Source organism: Elgaria multicarinata, chromosome 9, assembly GCF_023053635.1.
Source record: "Elgaria multicarinata webbii isolate HBS135686 ecotype San Diego chromosome 9, rElgMul1.1.pri, whole genome shotgun sequence".
Taxonomy (NCBI): domain Eukaryota; kingdom Metazoa; phylum Chordata; class Lepidosauria; order Squamata; family Anguidae; genus Elgaria; species Elgaria multicarinata.
Window position 1 is genome coordinate 54,756,463 of NC_086179.1, and position 17,272 is coordinate 54,773,734.

The 17,272-nt window shown below is 36.0% G+C and overlaps 1 protein-coding gene across 4 annotated transcripts in view; it reads right to left on the reverse strand.

Annotated features, from left to right (window-relative positions):
• Nucleotides 1-1,650: 1,650 nt before the first annotated feature.
• The window catches only part of CPSF6 (cleavage and polyadenylation specific factor 6), a 33,607-nt gene continuing 17,985 nt past the window's right edge, over nucleotides 1,651-17,272 (reverse strand). For all 4 annotated transcript variants that reach the window (XM_063133881.1, XM_063133879.1, XM_063133877.1 and 1 more), the window contains one exon: nucleotides 1,651-7,065. The gene's annotated coding sequence lies outside the window, so the exon portion shown is untranslated. The remainder of the gene's footprint in view (nucleotides 7,066-17,272) is intronic.

Sequence of the window (17,272 nt, forward strand, 5' to 3'; positions counted from 1 at the left end):
CCACCCACACCAGGGAGCAGATTAAAGTTCTGAAAAAACTGGTTCACTGTTCTCTATCGAATCGCAGGTGAACAGATGTGGTCTATTCTATCATTTAAATTTAAACATGGTAAATTTCCATTTGGAGCATGTCTGCTTCTCCTTTTCCAAGATATGCTGGGAATCATTAGAGGGTGGTGGTACTTGCTAGAAGTTAGGAGCTGGCAGATTAAGAATAATTACAAGAACATTTAATGGCATCTTCTGTGGGAGAGAGGAAGGGCCAGAAGAAGGTGATGCGGAAAGTAGGCACAGCGTTTGAAAATGTGCAGGAAGCCACAAAAGCCCAAGTAACCAAGGGAGGATGTTCTGTATATATAAAGGAACAAAAGCAACTGGGTGTCACTGAGGGGTGAGTGATTAATCTCAGGATTCACTCTCCTCCTGATGCAATTGCCCAATCCAAAGCAGCAGAGAACAGGATCACAAAATAGTGGCAGCAAAACAGTAAACCTAGATAACTATTTAAGGAACAGTAGTGTACATAGAAGAGTAGCAATGCTTGCTTTTAAATCAATTTAAGCAGATACAATGAAGTGCTACCTTTAAAAAAAATTTTTTTACCTCTCACAGTACTTTGTTCAATATCAATGACTTTTCAAATATTAGCATAGTATAAAGATCATGCTTCACAACCCCGAGATATTGCAAGTGTATAACTTAATTTCAAAACAGCCAGACTCAGCAACAAAATAACACAAGGCAGACTTAAGCTTTCATAAAAATGCACTTTATTTTTCTCCAATACAGGTAACTTCTTTTGCAGTTTAAAGACCAACAAATAGTTGGATAGCAAATGCCTAACAGTCACCTAAAGACTAAAAAGAAAGGTAATTAATATAATCAAAGAATTAAAAGGTATTTAAGTGAAAGGAGTTTTGACAAACCAAATTTAAAGACAGATTTTGTCATTTAAAAATATGTATCACATATGTAAATGTGATATGACACCCCCTTACCTTGTGAAGACATTTAAGTGGTCAGAAAGCCAGTGTTATCAAGATGTTCTTTAAGCTGCCAGGTATTAGAAAGCCATTACCCATTTAAAAAACAGAGTTGGTCACACACCAATAGATTTGAAACCTATAAACTAGGAACTGTGCTCAGGGTATACAAAATGCTATTATTCAATATTTCCATGTACACATTTGGGCAAAATATAATGTAGCAAACCTAAGCTTGGATCATGTAAAACCTCTAAGGGGAAGTAGTTTGTTCCACATGCACTGTAAAAATAAAACCTGACAAAAATTATTTTAAAATCTTATTTTAAATGCAATAAATTGCAATATGTAAGTGTAGTCTATTGCATTAAAATTAGAAAGTTAATCTATCACAGAAAGCAAGCAAGTCTCTAAATTATGACAAACTTATCAATGTAGAATATGTCAATATAGCAACACTGCTATTACTCAGTGTTGTAGTATTTGATCAAGCTTCACTTCCAAGGAAAACGGCTGTGTACTATAACTGGGGATGGGGTGGGTGGAACTGCAGTCCTTGGCCTAATTCCACACTGCCCTCAGCAGCATCTAGCTTTCTGGACATTTTGGGATCATGCTTCCTCTTCAAGCCATCGCTCTGGGAATTGCTTCCTCCTTATATATTGGGGGAGCGGGGAATAACAGAGAAGGGATGGCACCAATGTTACGAACTCTTTTGGCTGTGGCTCTGCCCAACAGTGGATGCACCCGGCCCCACCCCACGCACGTGCACAACCAAATTTCCCTGAGAGTCAACAATCCTTCATAGGAAAAGGGTCCCTAACCCCTTGTGTACAGCTTGCTACTCTCTGTGGTCTTAGGTCGCTATTTCAGCTAAAGGTCTGGATAATTATGATTAACATGATCTTCAATTACTAGAATGGGGAAAAAAGACTCAAATTTGATGTGAGAAAACTGAGAAATCTTCCACCTGTCAATGTTTGATATAAGATTATTTGATTCTAAGACATAACATAGGTCCAGAACTGAACAAAACGCTAGCACTGCTGGGTCATCATCTATTTAAGTAGGGGGGGAAACTGGATGCAGAATGCACCTTTGGACCCACATTTCTAGCTAAGAGAACCTGGATCAACAGAATATATCTAGACATGGGGTGGGAAACTTGTGGCTTCCAGACATTTTGGACTACAACTCCAATCTTCCCTGACCATTGGCTATGTTGACTAGGGCTGATGGGAGTTGTAGGCCAAAATGTCTGAGAACTACAAATCACCAGCCCCTGATCTAGACCTTAAAGACAAGGGTTTGGAAACAGGTCTTACACAAGCAGAAAAACACTTCAGTGCACATAAGGCAGCCCGGTTTCCTCATCCTGCTGCAGCCCCCCTGTGCCCTCTCCCATACAGTTTGAAGGTCCATCAACCTTCAGAAGAGGCTTCTGGGGAGGGCACAGGATACTACAGTGGGAGGAAAATGCCAGGGAAGGTTTGTTACTTGAGGGGAATTCTGCTTCATCTTCTCAGGATCAAACCCATTGAAAATGTGTGATGATGGTTCTACTGTTCAGGCTTTCAACTGGATTAAGCTATTTTGGTTCATGAAACTACTACTCAGCCATTTAAAAAATACAAATGGGATTTGTTAATATGAACACAATGGCATTTTAAAAATTTAAACTAAGAATTTACAACTGTAAAGAGAAAGCAGATGGGAAACTTAGATGAGATGGGAAATGAACACATGTACATGAATTCTCACATCTACACACACACACACTGTAGGGAGCATCAAAGTTCAATATATAAAGTACTCCTAACATGCTTTTTAAAATATCTTGCTCCTAAATTAGCTATATAAATGTTAAATCAATCCTTGCTGCTGCTGCTTCAAAATCACATGATGGTTCTTATTTTCAAAGAACAACATTTTTTTCTTCTAAATTCTTTCTCAATTTTTAAAAAAATGATTTGAAAAACAGTTGAAATATTAGTGGTGTACATTTTACAAAGGATATTTAATGCCATAACATTAAAAGCTGCATTTTAAGGCTGTATGTTCTTCACATCATTCTACACCAAACAAGTAAACAATGTTATAGCAAAATCCTAAATATAAAACTTGGGAAGTATGCTCAAACTGTACATGAGTGAGAAATGAAACATTGCCCAATAGTTACAAGGGAGTTTTAAAACTAGCGGCAATACACACATTAAAAATCTGTAGTTCATATTGATGGGGAAAACAAGACTCAAGTATGCAACTAAACACAAACCGACAATGATCAAAAGTATTCTTAACAAATACACTCAAACTAACCAGGATGTTCACTCTCAACATTGCTCAGAAGACTAAACATAAATAGCATGCATCATATGCCCACTGCAACATTTGCTAGAAGGCTGGCTATCTGGTCTTACATCTGATATGAATTAGTGCAACATTTAGAAAATGAAAATGAGAACAAAAGGCAGTACATATTTTTTTTCAGTACTTGATTTAAAACTGCTTTGTCTAAAAATATTTTTTCCAGAAGCTCTCCAGCTATTATTAACAGCTCAGTACAATGGAAGAAAACCTACCTAATAAAAGGTGTTCAGATTTGCTGCACCAGCTTAATCTCTGGTTAGTATATCAGAAGTAACAACGTTTACAACTGCACACAACAATACAAACTTATGGTATAGTGGCACTGCAGTCAGCACAAATATCCAGGATCAGAGCACTAATCAAGTAACTATTAATTTTTTTTGGGGGGGGAGCCATAAAATGATTTCAATTTTATCTATGAAAGTGTATATACAGAATATAAAGTAACTTCTTGCAGGTTATTTACATTTCACTAACAGAAGCAGATTACATACACTCACCTAAGCCCACTTCAGTAGCAGACAAGACACTATCCAGATTTTAATTTACTATCTGGTGGGTGTACACAATATCTCCCGAGCAAGCTTGCTATATTTACTCATCTGGAGATAATATACAGATTTCTTTCTAGAGCTTAACACATGTGGAATTTCTTTGTCTAAATATCTTTGGACTTTTAAAAAAATCATATTGAAAAAATGGAAAACGTTCTCATTTGAGAAAATAAATGTTTTAAGACAATTATTCAGACTAGTTAGTACCCCACAAGTTAAAAATTGTCAGTCTGCACATATCAAAAAGTTATCAAAAATCATTTGCATTTTGATTTTTGACAGAACCATTGCCAGCAATGGAAATCTTGAGGAGTAATGTAAGACAATTTATACACAATAATATATCCATTGTTCAGTGATAAAATGTTAAGTTACAGAAAGCTAAATTATGGTTTAAAATTATTTTTGTTTTGGTTACTGAATATTTGAATTATTGAAATAAAAACTTTTATCCATATGTACATCTAACTTACCTTTGTTCCTTCAACTTTTGTTATTTCCAAACAATTTAATCCATATCCCAGCTAATTAAAAGTAGTATTACTTTTCTCTCATTTCCTGATTATTTTGAGACATTAACAAATTGTTTTCCCGTTGGAAACACTGCACTCCTCTAACAATGCTCGTATTATGACTTATTCCAGGGTGAAAAATTCATATGAACCAGAAATTCCTGATATTTTGTTTCAGTTCACTTTGACATCTGAACCTCACATTCATTATATAAAGTCAGAGGCTAAAGTGAATTTTGAAATTGTCATTCTTGTATAACCAATTGTATAAAACAACCCAAAATAATATTCTCAAAGGAAGTCAAAAAGTTCATATAAGTAATATGGTAGATCAGCAAAACCTATTAACAAAGCAGGAATGTCATGAGAGAACTTTCAGTGTACAAAAATTAAAGAGGCACCTTTTATATTAGTCGTTAACATTCACCACAAATAGTTTGTTAAAACACCCATACAACTTCAGTTACACACAATTCAAGATATATTGATCAAAAGTAACAAGTTGATTCTTTCAACTATATACATCTTTAGTCGTACTCGCTACAGCCTTCTGAGAAAATGTGTTGGCTCCAGACTTAGCCATGCTTAGAGTAGATCAATTGAAATCAATGGGACTTAAGTTAGGTATGATTAAATTATGTCCCACTGATTTCACTGGACCTACTCTAAGCTTGACTATGCTTGGACCCAAGCCAATAACTTGAGTGCTTCCATGTTTAGCAAAACATGAAAGCCCTTTTCAGGCTCTCTAAACCTGAATAGGGTAAACATGTAAGGGGAAGGAAGTGCTCCAGCCCCACCTCTGTCATTTTTTGTCACCTTGTGCTCATGGAGGGCAACAGTCTGATGCCACCTCTATCTGTGGAAGCTCTCCAAATGATCCAGAATACTGATTATCTCTCCCCTTGTGTGTTTTCCCTATTCAGGTTTAGAACACCCGAATAGGGCTATACTAATAGCCCAAACCTACACATGTCTACTCTGAAGTAACCCCATAAAGTTCAAAGGAAATTAATTCCAAGGTAACTGTGCACAGATTGCTGCACAAGAACTTCTTGATGTATTATGCATTTTAGTTATACACTTAAGTTTTATATGTACACTTAAAGAAGTGTGGATGCAACAACCATATTTTGTAAACACATTATTATACAAGTACACTGACTAGGAAGCAGAATTGGTAATCTTTCCCTGCCAGTGGCAAGCTCATGTTCGATACTGTAACATGTGTAAAGTGAACTTCGCTTAATTTCATGTCATACTAAATTTTTATCCCAAGTGATATTACAAGTCATAATGCTTCATATATACAGTATATAAGATTTTACCATTAATTCAAGGGTCAATTCCTACAAAATCTAGGGAATTGTTTGAGCAAACTTTTAAAACCACAATAGTCTTAAAATAAATAGAAACTAGGCAGGCATTAGTAAAATTTGGAAAAATGTAAAGTTGTCTATGAAGCAAGCAACATTTATCCAATTTATGTGTAAAATCTACTCTCTTTAGTTTGTGGAGCGCATTAAATCTCCATCTATTTGTTAAGACAAATTACTGCATTAGTTACACAAGGGGTGTGTATGTGCTTCCTCTCATTACACATGAGTCAATTCTGTTGCTTAAAAGGCCTATTTGATGTATTGATCCTTTTTTTAAAAAGCCGGGGGAGATTTTTTTTCCAGTCACTTTTAACTGACACATATCTATGTACAAACTGCCTAGGATTCTGGAGGCAGGACATAACGTAAGCACTACAAAAATGTAAATCACTGCAGCAGCATTTGAAAGTGGCCAATTGTTTTTTCCAATTGTATGTTTTAATAAAGTATACCATTAGTGTTGCATATTGCCATAGATAGGCTTCAGTACACTAGAATTCATTTTCAGATTTCATCTTCTCAAAAAGAAGTTTAGTCTATTTGGATCACAGAATGTTAATCTACATGGTTTGTTTTACAGTCTTCCACCCTTATCAGCAAATTCACAAGCCATCTATGCAAAAAATAGGCTACAAATTTCTATAGTAACCACTATTCTAGTATCAACATTAAGTGTTGGACACAATTGCTATTCATTCACCAAATACAAACAAGTTGATGCATATGCAAAAAAAAAAAGAAAAGCAATGGTTTGTTAAGAGACATTTTTAACACCATTAAATATTGCTCAACACAAGACGCTCCCTGAGGTGTAAACATCAAATAACTTGAACAGCTTTACACATCAGCCCCATTAAACAGTTTATTACAACACTACATCTATTGTAATCAAATTGGTGCTCTTTACAGACATCATCATTGTAACATTTAAACAAGAACCAACTACTATAAAAACAAGCATTTACTTGACTTTTTCCAATTGCTTGCACATTTTAATTGTCAAATGTATATAACCAGTAATAAAGTTGCAAAAAGCTATACGTTTTAAATCACACAAGTTCCTTCAAATAAAACAGCTAAGCAACATAAAAAGGTAAGAGAGCTACTGGTTACCATGTATGCAGATTTGCCTTATTCAGATCTATTCCTGTTCATTTTATCCATGAATCTTTACAGGCTCTGTTCGATCACAAGAAGCAAACTGCTGGACAAGCCTCTTTCCACGAAGTTAAGTTTCTTGTCTGGTGAGGCGTTCCTCTTCCTTCAGCTGTAATGTGTCAAAATTTGTGATGTAGATTTTGCTAGGTCCCACAGCAAGCAAAAATGGTTGGTTTAACTATACATACACAATCGTGCACTTCAACATAATAAAAAACTAACAGAAGAATGTGAGCACAGCAGCTACTTGCTTGAAAATCATCTAAACTGCAATTTGATAGTTTTAGAATGATTTATAGCAATGTGTATCATTCAGTCCCTGAAATCTCTAGATAGCTAGTTTTGTCACATAAAGGATAATGCAGCACTCATATTGGTATGTTACATGTTTTAGCCACCAAATTTGCAAAAACACAATAAACTAGTTATGTGATAGCTACATAGCACACAAATTGTAATCCATAACTTTAACTCAGGATAAATTACCAATATGTTGAATGGACATGGATCATTTGTCCATGCTCAAAGCTGGAAAACTAAGTGGAAGCCAGAGAGGCAGCTCAGAACAGATTCATATGAACACACACAAATGTGGGAAAGTGAGGAGGATATGGCTCAGTTCAGTACATGGCTGGCACCCACAGATGACCAGCTTGTACTTTGTTAGAGCTGCCATGTAGGATGTTTATAAGCAGTTGCCACATAATCAGTGGTTGCCTCTTTGCAATATCCAATACTGTGACAGTCTTTTCTAATAGGACATCCTTAACACTTTAGTCTAGCTGCACCTTGCTCACATGGGAGCCATTTCTGATTTGAAAGAGCCATGGATAAGGCTTTCATGTGAAGTAATTTGCACTGAAATCAATGCCTGGGATCCAAATGCTATTTTAGGCTAACCAAGGGCTTTACATCTTTTAAAAACTTGAACAGCAGACCTCCATGCTATATCATAAACAGTTTTTGAAATTCTCCTCAGTTACAATAGAAGCATGGCACATTGCATGGGGTGAAAGTGAGGACCGATGTTCAAGAACCACAAGTTCAAATCCCCCTTAAATACATGGAACTGATTTCACAGCTCTCTGGATCCCAGCCAATGAGATTTAGGGAGGCTCCACTCTTTTCAATAGACATTACTGCTGCATGGAGTACTGGCATTGGTCTCAGCAAATATGTAAAGATTGGATGACATATCTACATCTTTGAACATCCTTGTCTACACACCAGAGAGCTCCAGCCCAATCAAAGTTCCCAGGTGGCCACACAAACAGATGTTTAAAGAAGCAGGTAATCTCACAGCAGATTTTCATAGCAATTGTGTCTTTTTAACAGAGCTAGCCTTCTAAACAACGTACTTAAGAACAAAATGTCAAGAGATATACAGTAGTTAATTAGTAAAGGAAGGGGAAAGGGCTACCTCTAATAAATCTTGTTGGATAACTTTACACAAAACATTTCTTGATTCCAACTTTCATTGGAAGCAAACTCCACTAATTTCAGTAGTGCTTACAATCAAGGAAGAATGCTTAGGTCAAAACAGCAACTCTAAGTACTCTTCCTCAGAACTAAGCCTCACTGAACCCAACTGAACATGCTTCCAAGGAGTAGGTTTAAGATTAAAGGGTAAAATTTAAGTAACTACAAAGCAATGTTATCAATAATTCAAATCCATTTCCAAAGCTTTTATAAAAATTAAAAATCAAACTACTTGCAAAGATATACATTAATAAGACATTTCAAATGCAGACATAATAAAAATTCAGAACAAATAGCACTATGCAGCTGTCATAATACCACTCTTACTACTAACACTACTCAGATTAGAAAACAAATTCATGATAGTAAAGAGAACTTGAGATGTTTTCTTCTCCCCACATTTACTGCTTTTAACAATGTCTAGGCTATATAATTCATGTCATTAATATGCAGAAGTGGAGATAGATTCATTAACTTTGATTTAAAATATTAAACACTAACTGCCTTTTGACACTATCAAATCCTTAGTTCTTTTAAATCTTGTTTGATTAATAAAGTGCAAACTGCATCAGTAAGGGTCAACTGAAAGGCAAATTAAAATCTCTCACTTTCAGAGGAGTACATGACAGCTGCATGACTGCATATTAGAATTTCCCCTTGAAACACAGTATCTACTGGCATTAAGTATTTCTACCATTTCTAAAGGAATACTGAACAGGAAAAAAAATACATTGTAGAAGCCATGCTATACTACGTGTCTAAAGACAGTAATCACATTTTTAAAGACTATTGATACAACAAATTTAAGATCTCATTATGTGAAAAGTTTCCAAGGCTTATCAGGAGTTGACATACATTCTGTTCTTTAAAACTATTTCAACACATATAGATGAGTGAATTTAGACTTACTGATTTCCTTTGAAAGTGATTGATAAAAGCTACACTCAAATGTTCGCAATATTCTGTGGACAGTAGCAAAATGGTATAGTAGAAATATCAGGTTCTAAACATCAGTCATAAACCAAAATATGTTTGCAGTGATTTAGACCAGTAATTGTTTATAGCTAAACAAGAGTATTGCTATTTAGTTAGGTTTTCCAACATATCTATTAAAATTATTTACATACACCAAGGACTTCAGAATTTGAATATGACTTTGGTATTAATGACTGCCTCCTTCCTTCACCAAAGAAATATCACATATGCCTTCTAAAAGTCCTATGAGAAACATGCATTCCTAATAGGATTTTTATAAAGCATTTTCTATAGATATTTTTATCAGGAAAATTATTTGTGAAGACTTCTCTCTGCAGCAATGTTCAGATGTAAGCTGCAACGTCAGACACCATTACAGTTGTTCAAAGGAATGTGCAATAACTTCACTAAACAGCAATAAAACTGTTCTGAGTACCCAAACAATTCTTACTACTAACGTTTAAGTGAAGATTTTAAAAATAAGCTAGATTTAGGAACTGTGAATGAGATAACATCCTTCTCTCCTCACCCTCCATTCCTTTTCTTATGTCAATGATAGTGCTACAGTCTAAACCAGGTTGGACATGATCTCCTGTAATACCAAACTTGTGTTAATGAATCCTTCTGATCCTCTCAATTTACTTGAGAACGTAGGGTAAAACAGGTTGTCCAAGTGAGCTGAAGAAAGCTCCCTGGGTTGACCATGATCTCATGTAATGAAAAACATAGACTAAAGGGCAGTTGGAATTTCTGCAAGGATGAGAAGGACACATGCAATCATATGGATCCACATAAAGTCCCTATTTTTTTTTAATCTGTCGGAGCATGAGTTTTCCTTTTGCCTTTTTATGTAAACTCAAAGTACATAACTAACTTGAACTTCATATAAATTTCTCAAATGAGACAAACATCCATATTATAACGATCAAACACAAGACCTTGTTTTTCAATCATACATTAATGAAGCAACTTGAAGTTGCAAATCATATTCTGTGAGCCTTTAAGTTTGCCAAAGTGTCTACACAGGCCTAAGTTCAATTTTATTAAAAAGATGTACACACTACTTTCTCCATCAGCTAGCCCTTTATACTTCTCTTCCTACAACTATTGAGTTGTATCCAATGTTAGTCCTACTTAGAGTAGACCCACTGAAATGACTAGTACTCAAGCTAGCTTTGAAGTCCCATTATTCATTTGAATTGGTCTACCCTAAGTAGTACTAACTTTAGGTACAACCCATTGTACTTTGCATACAACTCTGCCCAACTGTAATGGTCAAAGCATTCTTTTATTTGGGGGGGGGGGGCAGGGGGAGAAAGGAAAACGCACCAAACCAGTTGCATATACCTGCATAAGTTTACAATTCTCATTCAGTATCTCCATCACTGTAAATACTACCAATTTAGTGCTGTGTGTTCCACATGAAAGTTTGGTAATCTAACTGATAATTTTGGAACCTATTTCTGAAACTTCTTTACTGAGATTCATATTTCCATTTATTCTAATAAGAACAGTAGTTCTGCTTTTTTTGTCTGTAATTTGCAGATCTGTAGCCATAGTTCAGACAATCAAACCCTGGCTTAATAAGCCAGGATATGCAAGAGATCCACATGCAGTCCTTTTGCAGCTGCTTCACCCTCCCATCACAGAACATACAAACAAAATTAGCTTCCAAATCCTGGCATGTTAGGAAGCTATTAACCGTAGTTCCTACTGCACACATAAAAGAAGGTGTGTCTTTGCTTGCTCATGTGAGTGAAGGTGCAAAGCAGCAAAGGGTTCTCCTAGTGCAAGTACATGGAGCTCGTTCATTTCCTGGCTTAAGCCCAGATTTGATTGCCTGAACATCACCAGAGTCGGAATATCACATTATTTCAAACTTTAATAGTAATAAAATCCACTCAATACACAAATATAGTTTCATTATGTGTTTGCTTTAAAAAACACTTTTTCCTTTTGGAAATTTCAGTTTTGTTATCCTTTCCTTTAAATTATAAGTTTCACACTTAGGCATGACAAAGGCTACTAGAACTCAGACTGCAACAAGTAAGATGGGGAATAATAATGAGTTTCTTGTTTTAAAAAATTAGTTCTCAAACCACAGTAAGCAAGAAAGTCAGTCTTGTTGACTTGCTGAATATATCCCCAAACTGCTTGACTCGCTGCCACCCCAATATTAAGTCATCCCACAATAGGTAAGACAGTTCAACACAATTTGTTGTGCATCTATTGATCTATGCAAATTGTACTCACAATTAATGATTCTGAGAAACAAAACCAATTGGAAAACTGGATTAACATAATACAACCCATAATACAAATTTAACAGCAAAATTACTAACATGCACAGAATTATTATTCATTATGCCAATGTACATTTTCACAAACTAGAAAAGCTCACCAAAACTGATATGTAACCATATCTGCATGATGGAAGTATTTACTATGCAAAAACAATGGGCTAGTTTGCATGATCAAAATAAGCCATGGTGGCTTATTTAAACTGCAGAGCAATAAAAGTCCATGGGTTGTTTCCCCCTCCAGGTTTTGGACAACACAACAAGCAGTGCCTGGGTGATGATTATGGAAATTGCACCCTGCACACGCCATGATTTAAATAAGCCACCGTGACTTAAAACAGTAGCTTATTTAAATTGTAGAATTTCCATAATCACTGCCTGGGCACAGTTTGTAGTGTTGTCCAATCCCAGATGATATGGCATATTGGAGGGGGAAACAAACCACAGCTTAAACAAGCCACAATGGCTTATTCTGATCATGCAAACTAGGTCAACCTGTCAACTACCAGCTCCAAATAGCACCAGTGCAACCAATACCATACATTTTTACAGCAAAAAGAAATAAACATGACCTCCTAAAATGAGTTTCAAATACAAACACAGCAACAGACCTCTTAGAATGAATTTTATGCTCAAGTGTTACTAAAAAAATTTAAACACAGTGGAAAAGTTTTTTTTTTTATGAGTCCTCCTCTCTAAATAGTTCATTTATTGTCAGAATAAGCCTTGCATCTTAAAAGAGGGGTAACAATATTAACTAACCTAGCAGTAGTGTCCATCTTATATGGACGTCGGTGTTTAGTGCAACTATCCAATCCATTTGAGAAACGAGAACTTACTAGTATCATGAATGGAAAGTAAAGCAATTAAGTTCCAATAATATAGGCTCATTCATCTGATATACAACTTAAAGCTGCCTTGTTCCTATGCCTTACTGTGTATGGGGAACTGTGTAGGGGAAAGGCTGTGGCTCAGTGGTAAAGCACATGCTTTGAATGCAAAGGTTCCAAGTCAAGCCCCAGCATCTCCAAGTAGGGGAGAGCCACTTACAATACTGGGCTAGTTGGACCAGTAGTTTAACTCAGTACAAGGCAGCTTCCTATGTTCCGATGTGTATAGAGATTATGCACAGCAGAGAGTGGGATTGCAACAGGGTGATCCCTTGATTTTGAGGGTTAGGATACCACATATTGGACTCACATACCTAGATCCCATTTTATTATGTTCCATGCATGAATGTAAGGCATGTCGAGAGGCAATCATGTTCCCACACTGTACACACGCCCTACTACATACATTAAAAAGTGTGTGACTATGAGAAATTGGTTCTTTCCCAGGAAACAGATACAGTAACTTTTTCAATACTTTTTCAGGCACAGCCTTTCTACACATAGAAGAGACAGCTTATGAACATTTTTAAAACAACAACAACAACAAGTCACACTTTAAATTTTACATAGACTCTTTTGGTCTGTGCACTCTTACAGTTTTGAAGGGTTTTGCTTATAGTGGTTTGAGAACAGAATACAGATAAATGTTATGTCAAATGAAGCTGAAACTCTACAAACATATTTGTTCAATGTTAGTGTGCTTCAACACTTTTTAAATCTGTACCAATCTAATTTGGTTTTAAAACTTATATCACTGTATGTAACAAAGTCAAAATACGTAGCATTTAAACTTCTAAAATATGACAGCTTGGCTAATTGTGTTACTTTCAATCCACGTAATACACACCAGAGCCTGAGAATTTATAACATTAGGAATTTCCTACTCAGAAAAGCACTTACGTAGGATTAAGAATAAAATCAATATGTAGCTCATCACATGCGATGACCTACAGTTTTGATGACTTGGTATCTTACTAACACATTTATGTTGCTATCAATGTTTGATCTAGGTATGTGTATGGCCCAACACAAACATGTTCATGATGTTTGCACACAAGTTTCTAGGACTTTTGGCAGATCAGTACAAGAAAATAGGTACATCTAAAATATTCACAGTTTTCTTGTACTTTTATATTGACAATATACAAAAGACATAACAAAAAGATACAGAATTTCATGAAACGTTCAAAATAACCCAGTAGCCAGAAGTACATTGTCAATGCACATTAAGAAAAACCTGATTAAATTTAAATACATTAAAACCATGTGGAAAGCCCTTTTGGGGATCATTCAGTGTACCATTCAAAAAACACCCAAAAAAGGCTAGAAAGGTACTAAGTGTGAATGACAATGGCTTGGATCCAAAGAATTAGGACCAGAAGAAGATTCAATTGTGCTATTGCATTAACTCTTGTGCAAGTTCCAGCAGTTTTCCCACAGTGAAATAGCCACAATGTCTCAGGAGTTGTGTTACAATATGACAAATCTTGAATAAGGAAATTAAGGCTGTAGTACATGAATTCAAGCAGGCCATAAACAAGTCTTGAGAATTAAACTGTGCAAAGTCTTACACAAGATCTTGTGCAAAAAGGAATTCCTCTGGATTTAGGGTACAGTCCTTTCACAATGCTCTTCCACTAAAATGGATACTGTTTCTCTCTGTGCAAGAGGAAGAGGATCTTTGGATCCAACCCAATGTGATCCATCGAAAAACCTTAATATTCCACTGTAAATAGGATTTACAGTGAAATGGTAAAAACATCCAGTAATTTTTGTGTTTAGCATCTTTCATATATTCTAGCTTAATATCATTCACTAATTAACAGAGAGTAAAGTTGTGCCACTCTGCCATTGGAAAGACGATTAGGATAATTAAACAATTAGACTTCTTGAACTGTTAGTTACAAGTGGACACAACCAGCATTTAAGGTTATAGTAACACAGTCAAAAGTTCTGGCTAGCACTTACAACCAACATCTAGTTTAGAAAAGTTATAGATGTGGGAAAAATCATATTATGACTTTCTAATTTCTCACATTTACCCTTCAATAATATTAGGATATTATACTATACTCTTGGGATCAGATATTGAAATTTTTAGATGCACAACACAAATTTAAATGAAAGTTGTCTTTTCTCACACAAGTAGTGCAAGATACACCTGATAAGCTAAGTGTATGTTAAGAATATTTAGCTTACTGTTCTGTAATCACCACAGAAAATACCTTTGTTCCCTGGGCCTCCTCCTGTATATAAATTCTCACACCTCCATACAACACAGATTGTAGAATTACATGAGATTTAAAGCTTTGCCCAAAATATACATCTAACAGAAATGCAGGTTTTACTTTACAGAAACCAAAGATAATTTTAAAGAACAGATTGTTTTACAGTGATGTGATCAACACACAGCACTCCATTTATGTAGTTATGTCATACGATTTCATGTAGTTATATTATACGATTTCACAAAGGCAAATACTGTTTATTTCTTATTAGACATTAATTTGTATCCATGTGTATATAAGAGTACACTTATTTGAAATGTAGCTATTCTAAGATACCAAACACTACTTTTAGGTTTGTAAACATTCCATTGGCTTTCAACCCTCCAATACTCTGAGTGTTCATGCAAATTAATTCCCCAAATTATTGTGAAGTGAAAGACTGATAATCACATTTAATGTTTAAAAACTGAGATATATATTGGCATGTGACTGCAAAGTTAGTTGAGTATATATGATAACATTTCAAAACACAATTACATCCTATTGGTTTCAAATAATTGTGATTAGGATAGGAACTCGGGTCAACCAAACTGAAGATTCCATTGTAGCTATAACGGGAAGTGACCACTGATTGCAACCAAAGAAAATGTATTCTGGCTAACAGTAAGATCAAGATTTAATCAGTAAACCTTGGATGTACTATAAAGAACTTGTATAATTGAAAGGTTTAACGCCATATTGATTTTGAAAACTCACAAGACACAAAGTATCTGAATATCACCTCAAGAAGTATTGCTTAAATTTTAATTGAATGTGTAAATCTCACTCTACAACCTAGTTAGGTCAAAGGAATTTAATGAGATGTAACAGCTAATATCAAAATATTATGGATTCACGTGTCAAACTTAGTATTTTAGAATAAAGTTTTCCCCCTTATCTAAGACCTAGGCCAGAATCCAAAGCTATATTTTAAGCAAACCTAACAGATTGGGAAGGCCAGTGAAATTTTTACTTTTACCCCCATTTAACAGAAAACTTCACCATATCACAAATTGCTTCAATCTAACCATGTGGCGTGGGAGACAGCTGTTCAAGAAACAAATATTCAAAATCTGCTTTGGTATATACAACTAGATTCTTTCAATCTTGGTCCTAGATTTACAAATATTAAGTATTGTAGAATTTCATCCAAGATACTTTAAATGGGATATGTAACTGTATTACTGTTACATGTATTAAGAAACACTTCCAAGGTTAAATTCAGAGTTGTCACCCTATGGCAGCCACTGTACATATGAACAGGAAATCCCAAACACATAACATCCAACCACTGGCAGGGTTTCCTGCATATTGGGGCAACTGAAAAGTGGATTCTTAGCCCATGAAATCTTCTGCCACAATACAATTGTTAGAATTTAAGAATATATAAGACTCTGCTAGTTTTTCTACTACAGCAAGGATGTGGAAACTATAACCCTCCAGATGCTGTTGGACTACAACTTTCACCCTGATGTTTGGTTACACTGGCTAGGGATAATGGGAGTCCAACATTAACTGGAGCCACAGGTTCCCCATCCTTATGCTTCAGACTAAGTATGACTGTCCCTTCAGGATTGTGGGATCTATACCCCAGAGGTGTTAACATGATATGTTTTCTCCTCTGCCCTCCCTGAATCATTGCAGCCTATGTCTTTATATTGGTAAGACAAGAATAGAAGGCAGCAGCTCCTGTATTGTGAAATGAGCAGGAAAATCACAGTGATTAAATGACTTTGCTGTGTCTAAAGAAAAAAGGGCCAATTCATTTAGAAAGTTGGTAACGTCCTTGAGGAACTGAGCCACCTCAGTACCACCTCAACCTATATAACCACTACTTCCCTGCTCTTTCACATATAAAGTTTCAAAACTCTCCTGGCTGCTCAGTCCTTCCATTCACATCAGCCTTCCTCAGCCTGGTGCCCTCCAGTTGTGTTGGGCTACAACTCCCAGCATGCCCCAGCCAGCCATGCTAACTGGGGCACCCTAGAAATTGTAGTCCAGCACTTCTGGAGGGCATCAGATTGGGCAAGGCTGATTGAGGTGTTTTCAAACAAGTCACTGCTCTACCTGAACATGTTCCAGCTCACTCTCTCACACACTACCTTGAAGTACCTGAAATCTCCTCCAGCAAGGATTTATCTTGTTCCTGAATTGGGGGCAGCGGAGGGCAGCAAAAGACTGGTGCTGGATTCTGTGAGAGGAAGCAAGGCCCAATGTGGTAGCTGGAAAATCACTAGTGGGCTCTGTTCCCCAAAATTAACAAATATACTTTACAGCAGAGCTTTGACATAATACAAGGATATACCTGTACAGGACTTGTAGGTGAAAGGTACCACAAAGCCTTTTATCAAGTCTTTATTGGTTGGGCTGTGATGACAGACTGAGATAGTTCCTACAGATCTGCT